This window comes from Sapajus apella, unplaced genomic scaffold, assembly GCF_009761245.1.
Source record: "Sapajus apella isolate SASKATOON/1434 unplaced genomic scaffold, GSC_monkey_1.0 scaffold2, whole genome shotgun sequence".
In the NCBI taxonomy this organism is placed as follows: domain Eukaryota; kingdom Metazoa; phylum Chordata; class Mammalia; order Primates; family Cebidae; genus Sapajus; species Sapajus apella.
In genome coordinates, this window is record NW_022436942.1 from 41,392,799 (window position 1) to 41,401,779 (window position 8,981).

Consider the following 8,981-nt stretch of genomic DNA (forward strand, 5'->3'; position numbering starts at 1 on the left):
TTGTTGCTCCCACTGCACTGGTCTGCTTAAGAAGGCAAACAGACACATGAGGACAGATGGAATGAATTGAGTGCTGAGGTCAACAGCTGTGGCTATAGCATTTGGACCTCTGTCACATTTAGTGATGAAAATTCAGGGCAATGCCTTAAAAGGAAGAAAAGAGGGGAAGGAATTATCATGCTGTGGAGTAAATGATATCCTCTACAAATTTTATGTTGAAGTTTTAACCCGCAATGACACAGTATTTGTAGATAAGGCTTATAAAGAGGTAATTAAGGTTAAATGAGGTCATAAGGGTAAAGACCCAATATGATTGGGTTAGTGTTTTTGTAAGAACCGACACCAGAAGGCTCACTTAAGTGCTTGTACTTTGGCTCACTGCTTTCTTTCTCTGTGTCTCAGCATGCAGAAAGAAGATGGCATGTGAGCACACAGTAAGATGGCAGCTTCCCAGAAGGCAAGAAAGATGCCTCAGAATGAAACCCACCTTCCCAGCACCATGATAGGAAATTTCCAACCTCCATTATATTGAGAAATAAGTGTCTATGGTTTAAGCCATCCAGTCTGTGGTGATTTGTTATGGCAGCCAGAGTAGATAAAGACACATTGAAACAAGATAGTTCCCTAGTCCCCATCACAGGTCTTACAAAAGCATTGGCTCATTTACTCAACCTGCAGCTCTCAACCCCTCACGGGAGGGGGAACATGCATGTGAGTGAGTGCAGAGGCCAGAATGAGTGCTGCTGGGTGCCAGCAGGAGTAGAATTCTGTGCAACCTTGTGGCAGCATCTTGGGGCATACCTGTGACTCATGGAACCCCAGAGTGGGTGTGTTAACAGTGTGCTCTTTTAGCTTTGCCATCCACATATGGCTTAAGTGTTTAACAGCTCAGTGGAGGGTCAGGGTTATAGCCTTTTGCACACATCCTCTTGGTACCTGAGTTCTTGTCTAGTATCATGGAGGAATCAGGTTGTACAAACAAATTGAAGGGTGGTGAATGTGGAGGATTTTATTGAGCAGTGGAAGTGGCTCTCAGCAGAATGGGGACATGGAAAGGGGATCGAGTGGGAAGGTGGTCTTCCCCTGGAGTCCTCTGTTCCTGGCCGAACTCTTCTGCAAAGTCCCACCATCAAGCTCTCCCTTTGAAGTCAAGCTGCTTCTCTCCGATGTCCACCTGCTTCTTTTCTCCCTTGCTGCTCTGCCACACTGAAGCTCTGCCAGTGAAGCCTGGGGTTTTTATTTACAGGATGGGGTACAGGGAGGCCCATAAGGTAACATTCAAGCAGGAAAACAGGAATGCATTTTCTCACTTTGGGCCATGGTCCCAGGTTTGAGGGGATGGCCCTCACCAGGGACTGCCTTCTTCTACTTAGTATTTCCCTGCCTCCTGTCCATGTAAATATCATGTCTCTGGAAAGTCCTGGGGTTAACCTAATTTAGCAAAGGCACAGATGGATCCAGGGGCTCAAAGAATATTATTAGCCTCTACCCCCTCTATCTTACTCTCACAGTCTTTCTTTCTCACACACATATACACTTTTCATTGACTCTTGTTTGTTTCTGCTTTGCTCTGAATTGACCATATTCTTAGGCCTACTTCCACTGTGTGCCACCGCTCCCGCCAGGTTAACATGGGATCCTAGTGCATAATTGTAGTGAAATCTCAGGAGGAGGAATGCTTCTTTCTCCATAGTTCTAACAAAAGGGTTGCCTAGCTTAGGTCAGAAATTTATCCTTGAACCAATTACTATGGCAAAGGCAATGTATGCAGTGACTGGCTAAGCCTGGGCTACTTACCTACCCTTGCAACCCCTAGCTTCTAGTCAGCCTCTTTTGAACAACAGGCTGAGGATGGTTAGGGGAGGCTTCCCAAAAGGAAATCAGAATGTCTGCACCAGGAGAGAGAGAGAAAGGGATGCCAGGAAGGCAGTATCGCTCAAGTCCACCAGTGTTACAAACCTACTAGGCCATTAATTCCCAATCACAGCTGTGTGCTGAAATAATCCAGGGGTGTGTGTAAAAAAAAAAAAAAAAAAAAAAAAAAAAAAAACCAAGGACTCTCGTCTTATATACTTTTATTTATTTGGCAGGTTAATGCTGAGGTTTAGCCTTTTCAGGTATAGGTTATTGGAACCTAATGAAAGAGTCCCAATTCAACCACTTTTTAATATTTGTTTAAAATATTCCTCAAATGCACCCATATAGCAGAAATAATAATATTCCTTTCCATAAAAATTGGTGAGTAGAAAAAAATTATGTTTTGAGAAGCAAATTATAAGATCTAGAATCAATGGATTGTAGTATAAATAAGCAAAGCAATCTAAAGGAGCCAGAAAGGAGCTTAAGGCCATCAGTACAAAAAACATACAATGCATTCTTATCAGTTTATTTTTGTGAACTATCACATGATGTATTCATGGTCAGTTTTGGTGCCAATAATGTATACTCCCAACAGGAAAAGAGCTGCAGTGCAGTCTTTTCGCCTCCAAGTATTGATCACTGCTAAATTTGCTAGTTTTAGTACTGCCATTGATATCTTATTTCTGTATTTCTGGTTTTTTGCTTATGTAAGCAATAAACATGAAAACAAAACCTAACTGAAACAAGAAGTCAGAAACAAAAAAGAAAGAATGTAGAGCCCAGAAGAGCTTTGAAATACCATTTTTCAGCATTGCTAAATTCCTAGCTGAAGAAACTGCAGGGGCCTTCAGAGAAAAGGGAACTGAGTGTATCTTATTTTGGACAGTAGTCTTCAGCTCATAGGAGTGCCTGAACATCTAGGAATATGGGTATTAACAGAGGTATTAGTCTTGCCCTGAAACTGTCAGGAGAAAAAATGGAAATGAGAGGTTAAGTAGTGATGGGAAAATAGTTAGAATATTCTCTTAGCTGGAAGTAACAGAAAATAATTCTGCCCTCATATTTAAACAGAAATTGAGTTTATTAATAAAGAATAAGGGCTAGCTCATAGAAGGACCTAATAACAGAAATACAAGGCTTAGAATGTGAAAAGAAACAAAGGCAGACCAGAGCCAACATCATGCCACAAGCCAGTCTGATGATGACACCACTGGTTCACCATGGGAATCTGGGCCTTGAAGTCTGCTCCTCCTGCACTGGGCACTATGTGCCATTGTCACATGCATTCCATGGCCCACTTTATGCACATTCAGCACAGTCAGTGATTTCTAGAACAGCAACTCCTTCATATAAGTCGGTTGTAACCATAATGCTTATATTTAACATATCTAAAGAATGTGCAATTTATCAATATCTAATAAAAATGAAAATGCTCACAATGTATATAGTAATTCCTTTTTGGGGTATATGCCTTGGTGAGCTGCACTCAGGATGCACAAGGATCAACATATCCAAGGATGTTCATTGAAGAATAATTTTCCTGTTCAAATCTTTTATCAGTGGCTTAGAGAGGAATTAAAAGAATTCTTACAAACTGTCAAAGGCAGAAGATGGGATAGAGAAAAAAATAACTTTATAAAAATTAGGCTGGGTGCAGTGGTCCATGCCTGTAATCTCAGCACTTTTGGGGGTCAAGGTAAAGGACTGTTTGAGCCCAGGAGTTTAAGACCATCCTGGGCAACATAGTGAGACTATGTCTCTACAAAAAAATTTTTAAACTAGCCAGGTGTGATAGCATGTACCTGTAGTCCCAGTTACTCAGGAGGCTGAGGTGAGAGGATTCCTTGAGCCCAGAGGGTTGAGGTTTCAATGAGCTGAGGTCATACCACTGCTCTCTAGCCTAGGTGACAGAGCAAGACCCTGTCTCTAAAATAAAAAAAATACATAAATAAAAATCAGTTTTTCTGAATCAGAAAGGAGATTCCAAATATTTGTAAAAGCCTGACAGTAGAGTAAAACTAACAAAAGAGAGTCAAAAATGGGCCTTTTTTTTTTTCTTTTAGTTTCAATAACCAACTGTATAAGTACAGGATAAGGAAGACTTGACGTGGGATTTTTCTTATAAAAATAACTTGATAGGTTTGAGTTAACTACAAACCTAATATACATGTTATGACAGCTGTTAGGTTGCGCCTGGGCCTGGTATCCAAATAAGGAAGATGTAACTGTCTTCCAATATTATGTAGAAGACAGTAAACACTGAAAACCACAGAATGTTAGTTAGGCATGAGATGTATTCCCCTGGGTAGTAAAAGATGAACAAATTGATAGAAATGATATGAATATGGATTTTGTTTTAGTTTAAGAAATAGCTTTCTGGCATCTGTAGGTTTCCAGTCGTTTAGAGAAGTGGTAAGTTACTATTTGAAGTAATTAAGAATAAATTCGATAGCTGTCTAATTATTCTATATTGGGTGAGAAATTTTGCATATTTTAAAATTTCTTAATTTTTGGCATTCAAATTTTTATTTGTTTGATAAGGAAATAGACCTGCAGATTAAAATAAAAGAATACTAAGAGCTTTGAGAAAATACTATATTCAAGGTTCTTTATCTAAATGATCTTAATCAGAAGCCGTGAGTCAAAGAGAAAGGAATAGCCCTACAGAGAAGTACTAAAGGCGAAGATAGAGATAAAAAATATGGTTATTTAAAAATGTTATCCCATCCTGTACAAGTCAGTGCAGGATGAGAAAGACCTGACTTGTGTGGATACTTTCTATGAAAATAACTTGAGGGGTCTGAGTTGCCCACAAATCTAATATGATAGCACACATTATAGAAATTTCTAACAAACTAGCCTCATTTTGTCTCTTTTTCTCTTTAGTAAAGCACAGTGGAGCAATTCTTTTCCCTGTTTGAATGAAATCTTGGTCCAGCTTATAACTTCACTAGTTACACTTAGCTGGTCATCCTGCAGTCACTTTAAATCACAAACACCATCTAATTTATAATGTAAAACATCCATTATTGTGTTATAATCAACAGTTGGAGCCTGATTTAAAGTGGAAACACTCCTGCCTCCTCACTTCCAATGGCCGGAGCCTGTCTTTGGTAGGCTGTTTGCAGCAGGAAAGAGAAGCAAAAGAAGGAAGAGTCATGGAAGGAGATAAGGTACAGAGGAAATTTCTCCCCAGTGGGTACTTTTTTAAGATGGTGACATATTCTCCAGGGAGATAGTGAAGGAGTGGAGCAGTTATTTGACGCTGACATGTTCTCTCCTGGGATTCTTTTAATTTCTGGGAACTCTCTCCGAGACCTTCCAACTGCTACTCCCTTTTCAAGGACAGGCTGGTAAATTTGGTGGGCCTCTGTCATCCTCCCCAGCATTCGTGCCCTGACTGGTATAGTTGCTTGTATCTGCCGTCCCCTTTCCCTGGCAGACCATGTACTTGGGGGGAATCCCTTTAAAAACAACTCCAGATTGACATCACAACCAGTTTCCACATCGAGCTCCCGAGATCGAGTTACCTTTAGCCTACTATTGGATAAGACAGGTGCAGTCGCTTCTCAGGAGCAGCTTTCTGCTCTGTTGTTACCAGCTGTTTCATTTGTTCAGTCCTGACAGAGGCTCAGTCCACAGGCCCACCTGTTATATTCTTAGTGATCTTACCACGCCTCTCTCACCTGATTTAGCACTGGGAGACGGCACCACTACACCCCTCCAGCTGTCAACTAAGAAGGTCTTTTGACAAGTCCTCCACAAATCCCACCTTTCTGGTCCTTTTATATCCCTGCTCTGGGTAAAAGACAGCTGGGAATGGGCCTTATGAGGACAATGAACACAAATATTTTCTTTGTAAATTTCATTTTGAGGTTTTGTTAAATCCAATATCCATCATATCTTGGTGCCATGGTCAAGAATTCCAATTAAACATTCCCATTACACTCATTTATACTGATATTTATTCCTATTATACTCCTCTTAACCTATTTGATAGGCCCAAATAGCAACATTTTACAGTTACGAAAACTGAGGCACAGAGAGATTAAATAATTTGCCCAAATTGTGGCCATACAGCTTGTAAATTGTGAGACACGATACGAATCCAGAGTCTTTTCTCCTGACTGTGCACCATGTTGTTTGGATTAGCTGATTTCATTGTACAGAAGAATGAATCTATACATTACTTTTCCTTCAGGAAAGGGAAGGTAAAGACAGGAGGAGAGGGTGTTGCTGCTATTCAACTGAAACCAAACAAAATTACAATCCTTGGGTTTACTCAGTGGCTACTTAAAAGCTCTCCCTTGTAGATTGTTATATCCTTTTGTGAGCAGAAAGCAGCTACATTTGTATGTCATTCTGTCAACTTATCTGTTATATTTATGTGACACATAAAGGATAATAATTGACATTTGTTGAGCATTCACTAAGTGCCATGCATGATTCTTGTCATGTATTATTCTGTTTTACCAAAATTCTTTTTCTTTTTTTTTTTTTTTTTTTTTTTTGAGATAGAGTCTTGCTTTGTTGCCAGGCGCCAGACTGGAGCGCAGTGGCACAATCTTGGCTCACTGCAACCTCCGCCTCCTGGGTTCAAGCAATTCTCCTGCCCCAGCCTCCTGAGTAGCTGGGACTACAGATGCGCACCACCACGCCCAGCTAATTTTTGTATTTTTAGTAGAGATGGGGTTTCACCATGTTGGCCAGGATGGTCTCAATCTCTTGACCTTGTGATCCACCCACCTCAGCCTCCCAAAGTGCTGGGATACAGGCGTGAGCCACTGCGCCCGGCCTACCCAAATTCTTTCACTCTTTCCTCAACAGTAAGGCAGTTTGTATTGTTTTCTCATCATAAAGATAAAGAAAGAGGTCCCAGGAAAAACACTGGGAGAAAACACCAAAGACAGAAGACCAGACTTCCCCTTTCTGTTCCACCATTTACTAGTATACAGAGTTTGCTAGACCAGTCACAGAGCTCCTTAGGGCCATATTTTCCTCATCTGCAAAATGAGAAAAATAATAACAGTCTTCTTTGCTTTGCAGGATCCTTGTGAGGCTCAAATGAGACAACAAGTGGGTACGTACTGTCCATATTCAAGCAAATATTATGACTATGTTATTCCTGTGTCTACCATCCCATGAAAGGTAGCTCAGTAGCTAAAATGACAAGTTAACCTTTAGCTGAGTGCCACATGACAAGGACCTCGGAGATGCTGTCCAACAGAGAGCAGCTACTATACACTGCAGAGGAGAGACCATTTCCCAAAAGCCATTTAAACAGAAGAAAAGCAACTTTAGAGTTTAAAAAAAGAAACTCAAAAATAGTATTGTATTGTTGAGACAGAGCCAAGTTGGGAAACCTTTGGGAAACTTGTTTCTCTTGAGAACTATTAGGTTTGAAAATGAGAGCCAGGTGGGGAAAAACAGATAAGGCCACAAAGGATGAGCAGAGAGAGAAAAAAACACAATTTTGGAGAAAGCTAGCATAAGAATACAGAAAAGTATTTTTTAAATCCACTCAAAAACTGACCGGAGATTTCAAGATATGATTGAATGTTTGCAAAATGCCCCAACTGCTTCATTCCACAGTCTAGAAGAGAAATAATGGAAACTTTCTTTTCTCTTTTCCAACAAGACATAACAAAAGCAGAGCTGATGTAATTAATGAAAAAAAGATGGCTATTTGAAATAGTGAAGGCTATGAACAACAGGATGGAATGGAAATGAAGTCCACATTTAGGGACAATTCATTATTTATCTGCTGTACTTTTTATGCACACCGTGTTCTGCTAATTCTCTCTCCTGGGAGAAGACCAAACCCGGTTAGTAAGTGATACAAGCATGAGTAGTTAGAAGCTATGGTATAAACCGCGGGCAGATGGAGCTATTCCTTGAATATCAATTAGCATAGTCCAACCAACTTGAAGACTCTTAGAATTGAATACTTCAACTTAATGGATCTGTTTTCAAATTCCCTTTAATGGCCCTTCTGTGACCATAATATCTACTTTTCCAGACATCCTAAGTAGAAACTATTATGGACAATGTATGTCAAATTCCCTAAGGATAGCATATGGAGGGGAGAATGTGAGTTGCCAAATTTAGCAGCTCTGGAGAGAGTGTTTTTGAATTAAACTTGAATCTATGGGGATTACAGTTCATTTATGACTGACAAAACATATCTTCCCAATTCTGAAAGATAAATCCCACCGATATACATGTGGATTTCACAGGGTTTCTCAAAAACTAGAAGGAAAAAAAAAACCCTTTCCACAAAATGCAGTTTTATAACGATTTTGGATTTATGATGTCACATGTTCTTTTTGCAGCTTTCCTCGGGTTAAATGAGGAATTTTCTAAGTACTGTGCCAACTGTACTTACCACCTGAGGAAGCTCAAATCGGAAGATTCATCCCTTACATATTAGAATAAGAGCTCTGCTTTTGAAAGAAGAGAATTGAACACTGAAATGCAGTGGCTATGGGCTTTAGGATTTTTAAAATAAGTAAATTTTCAAAAGTATGGTAGAACTGAAAACACTGTCAAGTTTGTCTTTTGCTGAATGAGATCAGTTTTCATTTTAATTTTTTAAATCAATTTTAACATCACTCTTAATTTCCTTTTTAAAATCAATTTTAAAATTAAAAATTAATTTTTAATGTTTTAAATCAATTTTAATGTTACTCTATTATCCTTTCCATAGTACAAATGTTAGAAGTTTAAAGTGCAGGTCTTTAAATTTAATGTACTTGGCTTCATGAAAAATTATCTTCATTTATCATGGCGTTCTGATTTCACGGTGGACCATTGAAAATATTGTAGCAAACCAGCGCAGGTCTGCAGAACCACAGCTGAAAACACCTAGCCTGATTGACTTTGTTAATACGAGCTAGTTCTCTACCCTAAACAGCCGTTAAAATCTAATTCAAAAACTTCCAATGTCTAAACAGCAAATACCTGTAGTTTAGGACAAAATGATTAAATCTTTCAGTGAATATTTACATTTGTTGGAAAATGGTGTTTTATTTTGTACCCATTCAATAAATTCCTTGGAATAAAATTTCTTTTCCTTCCTACTTTAACGGACCTGACATCGCTAGGATTTTACCAACCTTTGA

General features: G+C 39.3%; 1 long non-coding RNA gene across 1 annotated transcript; it reads left to right on the top strand.

The window, feature by feature from the left end:
* Positions 1 to 4,466: 4,466 nt before the first annotated feature.
* Positions 4,467 to 8,342, top strand: LOC116557024. Its single transcript, XR_004271324.1, has 3 exons — positions 4,467 to 5,033; positions 6,907 to 6,940; positions 7,499 to 8,342. It is a non-coding gene; the product is annotated as an uncharacterized LOC116557024 (long non-coding RNA).
* Positions 8,343 to 8,981: the final 639 nt, after the last annotated feature.